Here is a 12,461-nt window from a genome sequence, read left to right on the forward strand (position 1 = left end):
AGAAGAAGTTCGTGATCTGAACTATAGTCAGCTCCAGGCCTTGTTTTTACCGACTGTACAGATGTCTGCCACCTTTGGCTGCAAAGGATGTAATCAATCTGATTTCGGTGTTGTCCATCTGGTGAAGTCCATGTATAAAGCCGTCTCTTAGGTTGTTGGAAGAGAGTGTTTGTTATGCAGAGTGAATTGTCTTGGCAAAATTCTATCAGCCTATGTCCTGCTTCATTTTGTTCTCCCAGGCCATACTTACCTGTAATTCGAGGTGTCATTTGACTGCCCACCTTAGCATTCCAGTCTCCTGTGATGAAAATAACATCTCTTTTAGGCGTGTTGTCCAGTAGGTGCTGCAGATCCTCATAGAACTGCTCTACTTCAGCTTCTTCAGCATTTGTGGTTGGGGCGTATATTTGGATCACTGTGATGTTAGATGGCTTGCCCTGAATTCGAATTGAGATCATTCTGTCGTTTTTTGGGTTGTATCCAAGCACTGCTTTAGCCACTTTACAATTAATTATGAAGGCTACTCCATTTCTTCTGTGGTCCTCTTGTCCACAGTAGTAGATCTGGTGGTCATTTGATGTGAAGTGGCCCATTCCAGTCCATTTCAGTTCACTGACGCCCAGAATGTCTATCTTTAATCTTGACATCTCACCAATAACCACATCCAATTTGCCCTGGCTCATAGATCTTACATTCCAGGTTCCAATGGTGTGTTGATTCTTAGAACATCGGATTCGCCGTTCACCAACAGCACTGTCGGCTGCTAGCCGTCCTTTCGGCTTTGAGCTAGCTGCGTCATCACGTCTGGGGCTAGTTGAACTCATCCTCTGTTCCTGCCCAGTAGCATTTTGACCATCTTCCGACCTGGGGGTCTCATCTTCCAATGGTATACCGACATATCTCTGGTTATACTGATCCATTTAGTTTTCAGGGCAAGAATACTGGGGTGGGTTGCCATTACCTTCCCCAGGGATCGCATTTAGTCTGACCTCTCTGTCATGACCTTCCCGTCTTGGGTGGCCCTTCACGGTTTAACTCATGGCATCATTGAGGTGCTCAAGCTCCAGCACCACGACGAGGTAACGATCCTTTGCTGAAGAGGGAGCCATAGAAATCAAAATTATAAATGAATCAAAGTGTGCTTTCAAGAAGGTATTTTGCTGCCTTTTAATAATGCCACCTCAAAAGCACCATTTCATTGTTTCTGCAGTCACCTGACTGTCCAGTTACCCAATGTAAAAGAGCGGAAGAGAAGGACCTTCCTTTGAAAATGCAAGAAATGGATTTTTGTTTTAAACATAGTTGCTGTTCCTCCATATATGTGCCTGCTGATGTTTAACTTTGCATATACCAATGTAATTTAACTTTGTGTACATACGTATATATTTTGTGTATAATAACTTTGTGTACATACGTATATATTTTGTGTATAATATAATATATGTCCAGTAAAATCTGGCCACTGAAAAGAAAGCAATTGGCCATTGCTTTCCTGGAACAGAAAGGTGAGAGGACACAACTGTAGGGCAACTGTCCAATGGTAAGACATGATAGCCTGTTGTCTGGACTCAATATTTTACAAAATGTTGCTGAAGTGTCTTAGTCCAGACAGGATTTTCTTAAACCAGCTTACAGTCAAGCTGGTAACTGCAGATAGGCTCTTAAACTTCTATAAACAAAGAATAGGATCAGCTAAAAAGTGAAGGAGGACATGCTGAAAGTCACGGTAGCTTCACACCCAGTGGAAAGTTGCATAAAGTAAAATATTAGAGTCAGACTTCTAAGGGAATGACTTTCTGGACAAAAAGTGACAAGAGAGGCTCTCTTAAAGATGACACTGATTTTGGAGACTCTATTTGTCATGCAGATGAGAAAAGGCCTTGTCCTACATCCCTCCCATGTTAAGCAGTCCTCCCCACAGGAACTAGGCTTAACCCATACTCTTTCTCTCAAATCCTTAGGATCCTTATTTTAGCTGCTAGTATAAGAGTCTATGGCAGTGCTTCTCAAACTTGGTAACTTTAAGATGTGTGGACTTCAGCTCTGGAATTCTGGGAGTTGAAGTCCCCACTTCTTAAAGTTGCCAAGTTTGAGAAATGCTGGTCTATGGGAACCAGCTGGAAGGAATGTTCAGTGGCTGCAAAAAGAGATAGTGCAGCCCCCAGAAGGGGAAGGGGTTTGATAGGAAACATCCCTACCTTAATTGGCTTGCTGAAAGTTTGCCTGTGAACTTACTTCCACGGTTTTCAAGATTATGTTTTTATCCTGACTAGTATTAAATATGTCTTTCTGAAATCTGTGTGATTCTTGCTTCTTACATTTGCCAGCTACCTGGGGTTTGACAGCAGTTTAAGTCTTTTTAATTCAGTTTTTAGCTATTTTACATTATTTTGTGTCTATGGATCTGATAGTTGCCTTAAAGCACCCTAGAGCTAGAATGGAAACATAAATAAATTATAAAGATGTAAGAAATTTAAAAAGCAAGGAAGCAAGTATTAGTAGGCTGGAGGAAAATGTTAAATTTGCCATTTAGATTATTTCCTTGAATTTCTGTCACTTGTTTTTCCTCATTTATTTTTTTTCTCCAATGGTAACAACATGGTGCTCCTGGACTCATTCTTTGGTTTTTAAGAGGCTTTCTGCCTAAACTGATTATATTTTTTATTGTTCCAGTTTGGGTGGGGAGTGAGGCTGGCATGCCACAAAGCGACATACCAACTTCTAGCATTTTTGTTTGTTTTGCAAAAATGCCTCTGAGCCTCACACAGACCTCATAATTGTTCTTCCATAATAAATCTAGCAGCTTGTTTGAAAATGTGCCCACCTGTCTGGAAAAAAAAATACAAAAGTCAGCCTGGGTGATTAGAGGGAATAGAAGGGAATACTCATCCATTCTCTTTTCTGGCTGTTCCAGCTGTGATTCACTTTAGTGGTTTGGCATAGCAAGACTAGTGCTGAGAGAAAGCCAAGGGAAGTGCAAGATGAATAGCCATCTTCTGACAGCAGAAGTCCATATTTTGAAGCTGATTCATTTTCAGAGTTCTGGGGCAGCAGACTAGTCCAAAGAATAATCAAGAAGAGGTGGTCACAAGTCAGTTTAAGGGTTCTGCTCTGCTGTTTGAGATACATGAAACAAATTCATGAGATACTCAGAATTATCTTAGTTGCAATGAACACAGAGGGAGGTTGAAGGGCAAACATAAATCTGTAAAGCAGGACATCTCCTGATGGTATTGCCTAATTAGTAGGGAGAGATAAAAGGCCTTCTCCATTATCTCTAAATGGACAGGTCACATGCAAGGAAGCCAAAGTAATTATGTCATGATAGTATGGGATAGGGAAATGACCAGTCCACATTCTAAAAGACTTTATAGGGACCAAAGTGCTTTTGTTTGCGCAAAAAAGGTAAAGCTTATAAGGCAAAAGCAAACATTAAACCAATGACAAATGAACACAATGTATTATGTATGTTTGTGAGTAATATAATCATCCCAGTGCCAATCATTGCTGAATAAATGTCTCTTTACCTGTTGGCTTCCTTTCATTGGTGCAGAATCGATATTCCACAAAACTAATTACTGCTGGAAAAGTTTTAATCCTGCCAGTTCTTGATGTTAACTGTAGCAACTTCAGTGTTGCCTCTGATATCATGAACGTGGGCGAGGCACAGATTCTAGCAATTTATCAACTTCAGTGGTGTGCTTTTGGGAAAAGTGGTCACCTCAAGCTCTTTCCCAAGAGCTGGGTGGGATGTCACTGTCTCTTGAGAGTCTTGACCTTGAAGAGAAACCAAATTGTCCTTATCTGTGGCAATGAGAACACCAGTTTGCCTATTGGTGAATGGACATTTTGTCAGCATAGCAGCTGTTTTATGAAAAAGCAAAACCTTCCTCAACCCCACAACACTTATTTTTGAGAACTCCCACATGTTCTCAGAATGCCAAGGAGGCTACCTGCCCCAGTATAGCTTAGAGAAGAAATCTGAATGAAAAGCCGGCAACCTTCTTTAGTGAATTCCATGTTTACTCATTAACCCTGAGAATGGCAAAGGGTCTCCCTCCAATTTTTCACATGCTCTAGCCAGTAGCAAACAGGATGATGGGAGTTGAGATCCAACAATATTTGGAGGGCTCACAGGTCACCCAATTCTGCTTTAGCCCATAAGGAACCATAATCACAATGCCATAGAAGCCCCTTCTTGGGGGGGGGGGGGGAAACAGCTGAGCTGAAGCCATTTCACCTTCATTATAAATCACATTACAAACAATGGATAGGAAAGGTTCAAACTCTGTCTATTGTACTCTTTAAATTCTCCCTCCCCCCCCCTCCTTCCCCCCTACTCCATCACTAGCTTTACATGAATTTGGCAGCAACCTGACTTTAGGTCTGCTATTGTAACATTTACCTTGGACCTAAATTGGTCCATTCAGACTATGCAAACTTCATCTCAATTTTCTTTGCCGTTTGTTCCAAAAAGTAATTTAAAACTGTTGGCAGATTCATTCTTCCTTTCTTCATGACCTAATTCACACTGCATCCTAATAGTACAAAAAGTAAATGAATCACATTTCTATCTAATTATTTTATGTGCACTGAGCCTTCATTTGCATTTCCTGTCTAGAAATGCACAAAGACATGCCTCAGAAAACACTTCATCTCTTTGCTCAATGTGGGAAAATGTTCCTCTCCTCCCCAACACAGAAAATGAAAGAAAATCAAACTGGAGGGATTTTATTTTATTTACTTATTTGCTATTCTCTTAATTTGTTCATTTGGACAAAGATTTAAAATACTGTCGACTCAGAAAATCAGGAGCCTGGGTACAATATCCACAACTGATTTCAATTACTAAGACTTATTTATTTATGAAGCCCCAACCATCTCTCTCTCTTGGTGCTGTACAAGCATGAGAAGCCATTTGCAATCTACAGCAGATTTCCTAAACTGTCAAGACTGCAGATCATAATTGTATTCTTTATTCTTTGAAACCTAGGATGAGATATGTTGGGATCTTACTCCATTCTACTTACCTTCAGAACAGGTGAATTAGAATGAGCTACATCAGAATCCATTAGAGACAAAGCAGCTTTGCTTCTTTACACCTTTTATCCTATTGTTCTCTTGGAATGTTAGGAGTAGAGGTGGTAAACTGGAGAGTCCTTTGTTCTTCTGCTTCTCCTGCATTCCTGGTGAAAAGGTTGAAAACACTTGGGCTCTTTCCTTCCTCCTGATTTCTACAGGCAGAGTAGTGCTTCTATCCTTCTTCCCTTTTCCCTGCTATGAAAATAGAAACTTCAGAAACTCAGACCTTCTATTAGAACATGTACCTTACTTGACAAACATTTCTTGCCCCCTTGGATCTTAAACATCTGTCTACTGATATTCTTAACAGTTTTAGTTATGTGTGTATATTCTGCTAAACTGGGGGATTCCATCCAGGGTTATGGCAACATTTTCCTAGAGAACCTGTCCTCCCACTTTTTCCCCCATTCAGAAGAGGCTTCCATTTTTCTGCTTTGTTTTAAAGTGCTATATAAGATTTATAGCATTATCCAATGTGTTTTATTGCTGCAAGATCTCTAAGCATTTCTCCAGTGTTCTGTGGCTTCCACAGGTGTCCCTGCTTTTTGATCTGCTAGAGTTTCATGAGAAGCTGAGCTGAACAGGCTGAAGGCCATTAGATCGATGACTTTAAACTTCCCTAACAGAAACCAAGTTCATGAATAGTTATTCTTCAACAGTTGTACTTATGCCATCCTAGTACAAAGCGAAGAAATAGACTTTTTCAATCACTAAGATTTTTAGTGATGCTAATATTTGACAGGAATTTACTAAAGCTTTCAAATATGAAGATTAGAACTAAAAATAATTTTTAAACAAGTATCTTATCAATGAAAAACAAAAATCTGCCATTTCAATTCACAAGCATTAAATAATATCAAAGCATGGAAAAATAAGTGCCAACTTTCATAGTTATTTTAAAATCAAAGATATTTTGAAATCAAGCATCTCTTTGTTTCTCATCAAAGACCACTTATGGTAAAATGTTAAGTTTCAGTATAATGGTGTGAGGAGAAGCATAAAACAAAACAATATGAAAAATAAAATGCATTTCATCTAGAAGAATTCTATGATCTTTTCCATAATTGTCTTTTTGCTGTGCATTATTTTAATTAGCTCTTCACTATTCTATAATCAAACATGGTTCAGAAATAGATATCAAAAATAAAGGTTTTTTTTAAATCATAAAAAAGTAAAAAAATATTCAAGAGAATAACTATGCTTCAGGATGACATCCAACTTTGAGGCAAATTCAGTTCTACTGGAATTATTGTACAAGAAGTTCTTTATGTACCTTTTTCATGCCAATTTTCAATTATCACCTTTTGTCAGCAGTGCATTTGGAGTTATGGAACTCCATAACTTTGATGTAAGCATACTAACCTTTCCATATCATTCCAGAAATAAATAAATAAATAAATAAATAAATAAATAAATAAATAATCCCAAACAACATAATCCATGCATTGCCCATATTAATTAAAATGGGATGAACACTATCTAGTCCTCTAAGATGTTTGGACTGCTGCAAGACCCATCATCCCTTTCCATTGGCTATACTGGTTAGGGGTGGAAGGCTTCAACAGCACTGGAGGACCATACATTGTCCATCTTTGAGTGGGCTTGGCTGATAAATATGAGAACTGCACAGATTTGTTTTCCAAAGTTCTTCCCTATCTCTATTGCAAAGTCCTTTCAAAAATGCAAGATTAAGCCTCCAGTCACATGCAAGGAAGTGAAAAATCTCATAAACCAGCTGTAGTGTGGTAAAGCCCCCAGGAGTGACCATATCCCCCCTGAGCTAATTAAATCCAATTCAAATTGGTGGGCCCCTGTATTGGCCTCTTTCTTTTTATACATTAACCATACAGCTAAGATTCCAGAGGACTGTGGGGAAGCCATAATTGTTTCCTTATATCAAAAGGGTAATAGGAATGACCCAGCTAATTATAGGCTGATTAGTTTATTGAACATCATTAACAAACTATATGCCAGGTACCTATTCACCAAACCCCAAACCTGGGTAATAGATGAGGAAACAATCAAACCTGAGCAAGCAGGGTTTCAAGCAGGATGATCCACTATAGACCACTGCCTAATGCTTCTTCAATGTCTGGCAGACAATATACAAAGCGTTCTGACTTGATTCTATATGCAGCCTTTATTGATTTCAAGGCGGCTTTTGATAATATCTCAAGGGTTAGATTCTGGGACATTTTGAGCAGATCTTCTATTGGCAAAAGACTCTTGCTCCTAATTCATAAACTATATGTTAAAACTGGCCTTAGAGCAAGATGTAACTGGGGAGGGAACCTTTCTGACAGTATTGAGACTGTCAAAGGGGTGAAACAAGGATGTATTTTAGCACCATTGCTTTTTAACATATTGTATATAAACTCTCTGATTAAAACCCTTCAGAGAGTTGATATCCATGTGCCTAAATTAGCTATAGACATCTCCCAATTCTACTCTACACTGATGATGCAGTTCTTCTCTCCTTGTCTTCTGTAGGCATGAAGTGGGCACTAAGAACCCTGGCATCCTACTGTGATGAGGAACAATTAATAATCAATTATGATAAATCTAAAGGTTTAGATTTTTCCAATAAAAGACAAAGACACAAGTGGACAATTGATTCCCATGAATTAGAGCAGGTCAAACATTTTAAATATTTGGGCATAGTATTTCAGGCCTCAACAGTCCAGGTAAATTATGCCACTTCTACTGCCCAAAAGAGCATACAAGCAATAACTAAATTTTATAGGCAACAGGGGGTAAATTACATTCCAGCAGCAATCAAACTGTTTATGGTGAAAATGGTTGCCCAGCTATTATATTTATTTTATTTATTTATCAAATTTCATCACCACCCATCTCCCTCAAAAGATGGGATACAACTTGGGATACAATTTGGCCCATATACAAACGTAAGGGCTTATGAAGCCATTCAATTTAATTTCCTTAGGACTTTGGTACCCCAAAATGCACCCCTAATGCATTCTTGAGGCTTGAAGCTAACCTGCCAAGCATTAAGGCTCAGACCTGGAGCAGGATTCTAATCTCAGGACTCAGAATCATGTCTGACCCTACATGCCTGATGTCTCTACTGTTGTCTGACAGTTACCAATCTCATTGGCACCATACCTGTATAGAAGAACTTTGCAGTTGTGGCCTCTCTCCTGAATATTGGCCTAAATATTCAGGAGAGAGGCCAGACTGCAAAGTTCCTCTATACAGGTATGGTGCCAATGAGATTGGTATTAATCCTGGAGAAGGCCAAATCAATAATAAAAGAAAGAATTAGGGACATTAATCACCAAAATTATATCACCAGTGCTCCTGAATTCTATTGCCAAATGTTAGATAGCTGCAAGCCCTCTACTTCAGGGTATCTATACAATCTAACCCTAAGCAAATACAGATGGGCCTTTTCCAGAGCCTGCTTTGATGCCCACCCTTCAGCACTGGGAAGATTTCTTGGGACTCCTTATTTACAGAGAATTTGCCCTTGTGGATCCAGGGAGGTAGAAACCGTTGCTCATGTCCTCATATGGTGTCCTTTTTATGATGCCCCAAGATGTGCTCTGATCTCCCCAGTCATCTCCATATCTCAGGGTCATACTGATAAATTTTATGTTTAGTACTTTTTAAGGGATGCTAACTCTACACTCATATACCAGGTGGCCAAATATCTTCATCAAGTAACACAATTGCACAAGCTTTTAATTAGATATGTCGTTTTATTCTCTTATTATTTTCTTTCTTTTCCTGATAATAAATTGTTGTACTAAACTATATCTCTTTTTCTGCTGTAAAGGCTGGTCAAAGACTGTAAGAAAGATATTTGATTTTGAAAATGCAAGATCAAGCCACTGATTTAGCCAATGTAGAGTCCAGTGGTTTTTCTTCCCAATCCACTTTTACAACCCCAGACAGACCTCAAAGCTGAAAGATTTTGCACAGTCTGGTGAGAATCCATATATCCTAAACATTTTATTTGGATTGTTGTGCAAAGCTGTGCAGGCTTTACCTAAGCACCAAACTTTACCAAACTTCTACCTTTAAATAAATGTTTTAGAAAACATTAAAGGTTGCATTGAAGCAATTTTATAAGAACAACCAGATCCATTTTGATATCAACCTTCATATTTAGGCAGAGCAAAGTTTTAGTAATGGAAAATTGGGTGTCTGATAAGATTGTCACAAGCTTTCATTATTTTTTTTCCATTTTTCTTATGTTGAAATAACAATATATGATAATTGCTCAAAAAGGTATTGATTAAAATACTTCAGCAAAATGCAAGGACAACGCCTAGTTGTATTTCAGGTATATACTAGATGATTATTACTTGTTCTGCTCTCATTGGCCTATGATTTGAGGGAAGTGGGATCTGCCCTTTTTTGAAAGTTTCCCTTTTAAAAAATTGAACAAATTGGGGGGGGGGGGGGGATGAGGAGTGGGGTTTCATCCTAACCTGTTAAATTTCTCCTCGGAAAACTCATATTTAGTGAACTCAGTGTGGCAGAGTGCTGGAAAGCGTTTGGCCCGAGAGATCAGAAAAAACACACACCAGGAATTTCTATAAAAATAAATGTATTTACAGAAAGCATAAAACATAAGCAGGTTCCATATCCAGAAATCCTGGATAGGCATAAAAGCTTTACAAGCTCATATTTTACAAGCTCATACACACGCACACGTGCTCTGAGTAGGACTGGAGGGAGAGGCAGCAAAAAGGAAACTAAATAAGTCCAGGCAAGTTCCCTTCTAGGCAATTAGCAGCTTTTGCTTATATGGTCATTCTTTTCACACCCAAACCTAAGGACACTTAAGTTTGACCTGTTTACCCTGCCAAAGTGATTTGTTACCATAGTAACTTAGTGGCTTGCTCCTTGCAAACAACCAAATACCAACACTCAGTTCTCCATCTACATATCTAAATATTTTTGGTAGTATGCATAATAGAAAATGGCAGTGTCCCAATTGTGAAATTTTCTCTGAATTTTCCCCTTCCTTGTTTTTTACTCTGCCAAGGTTATCTTAGATTTATGCTTGCTTTCAGAGAGATTGCCATGTTAGTCTTTTAAAGGAAACATAATATACACTTTTTTTTATTAGTCTTTAAGCTGCTCATCTTGAGAAATGCTCACTTTTGACTTCTGAGAAATAGGACAAGTCAATCCAGTTTCAAAAGAAGTATAATTACCCAATTTTATAGGTTATTATACTGCCATTTTTCCAACTTATATTCTTAAGATGAAATACTGTAGAATTTCAGTATTGTAGAATATTCAGTATGGGGAAAAGGTAATTATGACTGGGGAAGGCAATGGCAAACCACCCCACTATATAGTCTGCCAAGAAAATGTTGCAAAAGTGGCATCCCCCAAAGAGTCAGAAAATGACTCAGGGACCTCTTTTTTTTTTTACTGTAGAATTAGGAAAAAATTACATTTCAGATTTTAGTTCACAAAAGCGGAATTAACATAATTTCCCTTTGATATCAGACACAGGTTTGTGTTAACTTTCTATCATTCGATATGTTTAACAGTATTTTCTGCCCACCCTTTTGCGCTGTTCTATAAATATAGAGGCCACTATAAGCATGTTATTTATGACATTGCTTCAGATGTGATCACTTGGAAAAGGCTGTGTTGTCTCATCCTTAAATCAGCAAAGTTATTGCTTTTTTTGTTTTTTAAAGGTAGGTAATTTGTTCTCTTTAATTAACACCCTACTGGCGATTTGTGCTTTAAGCATAATGCAGCTAGATTGTCCAGCAGCTGGCTAGAAAATCCTAAAAACCAACTTTACAATTAATCATTCTTAAGATGGTCAATTTAAACTTATGACTTTATAGGAAAAGCTCTCTGAATACTATTCAAAGTACTAATCACTACAGATGTACACAAAATAGAAACATATTTTGTTTTGAACTCAGAACAAAATGAGCCATTCAGAATGTTCTATCAAAATCTTCAAGAATGATGGCATTTTGTCCAGAAAAACTCAGGACACATACAGCTGGGCAAGATCAAGGAAACAAGATCTACAAGGATGGCTACTCTGCCTAAAAAAAAACAGCTGGTGCTCTTCAGCTGCAGAAGTGGCATTCATTAATACCACCACAACCCAAAAACCAACACCACCCATTCCAACTTCTTCTATTTTATCAGACTCTGCCAGCTATATACAAGTATCTTGTATCAACAGAGCACAAACCAGTATTCTCTCTTACATACTTCTAGCAACCAAACCAACACAGTATTTTCAATTCAGCAATGCTGAGCAAAATATGAACAAGACACAAAAGCATACATAAGTGCATAAGGTGAAAGGTCCCCTGTGCAAGCACTGAGTCACATCTGACCCTTTGGGGGAGTGCCACTTTCGTGACATTTTCTTGGCAGTCCATAGCGGGGTGGTTTTCCTTTGCCTTCCCCAGTTGTCACCTTCCCCAGCAAGCTGGGTACTCATTTTACTGACCTCGGAAGGATGGAAGGCTGAGTCGACTTGAGCCGGCAGCCCAAGAATCCTGCTTCCGCTGGGATCAAACTCAGGTCGTGGGGAGAGTTTTTGGTTGCAATACTGCCGCCTACCACTCTGCGCCACACAAGGTTCTACATAATTGCATACACACCAAAAAAATTCTGCAAACAACCCAGAATTTTCTTTGCAGACAGTTAAGTTTATATTCAACAGCTTTTGCAACAGAAGTTTAGTCATAGGTTGCTCACATATTTATCTATTTAAATTTATTAGCCACCCAACCCAATGGACTCATTCCTCATTCTCTCTTAATCTCCCACAAACAGTTGAATCAGATCCAGAATGGGTCTGCTTTTCCTGCTCCTCAGTATTTCATGACCACACCAAATCAACCCACTTGGCCTTAGCCAATAGCAATAGTTCTAATTGCAAGATATAAGAATAATCAAGTCACCAGGAACAGTAGGGGACACTTGTAAGTAGCCCCACTCAAGAAGGGCAACTAAACACCATGTATTGTTCTGTTCTCGAAACCTGCTTTCAGTACACAGGTGTTTCATTTCAAGAACAAACCACTCAAAATGGCTTACGTTTGAATCATTCTACACACCTCTGATTTACAATCTAACTCTTCATGCATGCTGACAAGTTTGTCCTTTCTGGCTGAAAGTCCTTCTCTGCTATCACTTCAGTGACATTTCCTGGATCATAGAGCAAAGCACATAAAGCTCTCTGTTACAATGGAAAGACATACTTTATTATTGTGTTAGCAATAGTCTAGCAGCTATGAATTTAAAGGTTAGGAGCATATTTCCTAGGTTTTCCATCTGACAGCAGTCTTTTAGATTCACAAAACAAGCATGCCAATATCAGCATATTAGGTTCTATTAGCATTTTGACAGTGATTATG

General features: G+C 38.6%; 1 long non-coding RNA gene across 1 annotated transcript in view; it reads right to left on the reverse strand.

The window, feature by feature from the left end:
• Window positions 1-12,200, reverse strand: part of LOC134496182 (uncharacterized) — a 90,363-nt gene extending 78,163 nt beyond the window's left edge. The window contains exon 1 of the long non-coding RNA XR_010067870.1: window positions 11,724-12,200. This is a non-coding gene — a long non-coding RNA (uncharacterized LOC134496182). The remainder of the gene's footprint in view (window positions 1-11,723) is intronic.
• Between the last annotated feature and the right edge of the window lie 261 nt (window positions 12,201-12,461).

The sequence above is a fragment of the Candoia aspera genome, chromosome 4 (assembly GCF_035149785.1).
Source record: "Candoia aspera isolate rCanAsp1 chromosome 4, rCanAsp1.hap2, whole genome shotgun sequence".
Lineage (NCBI taxonomy): Eukaryota > Metazoa > Chordata > Lepidosauria > Squamata > Boidae > Candoia > Candoia aspera.